This window comes from Mastomys coucha, unplaced genomic scaffold, assembly GCF_008632895.1.
Source record: "Mastomys coucha isolate ucsf_1 unplaced genomic scaffold, UCSF_Mcou_1 pScaffold21, whole genome shotgun sequence".
NCBI classification, from domain to species: Eukaryota; Metazoa; Chordata; class Mammalia; order Rodentia; family Muridae; genus Mastomys; species Mastomys coucha.
Genome location: NW_022196904.1, coordinates 142,733,466 through 142,733,904, shown reverse-complemented (window position 1 = coordinate 142,733,904; position 439 = coordinate 142,733,466).

Sequence of the window (439 nt, the reverse complement as noted above, 5' to 3'; positions counted from 1 at the left end):
GACTTTTATCATGAAGGGATGTTGGATTTGTCAAATGCTTTCTCAGCATCTAGTGAGATGATCATATGTTTTCTTTTCTTTGAGTTTGTTTATATAGTGAATTACATTGATGGATTTCCATATATTGAACCATTACTGCATCCCTGGGATGAAGCCTACTTGATCATGGTGGGTGATCGTTTTGATGTGTTCTTTGTTTCGGTTTGCAAGAATTTTATTGAGTATTTTTGCATCGATATTCATAAGGGAATTTGGTCCTAAGTTTTCTTTCTTTGTTAGGTCTTTGTGTGGTTTAGGTATAAGAGTAATTGTGGCTTCATAGAATGAATTGGGTAGAGTCCCTTCAGTTTCTATTTTGTGGAATAGTTTGTGGCGTATTGGTATTAGGTCTTCTTTGAAGGTTTGATAAAACTCTGCACTAAACCCATCTGGTCCTGGG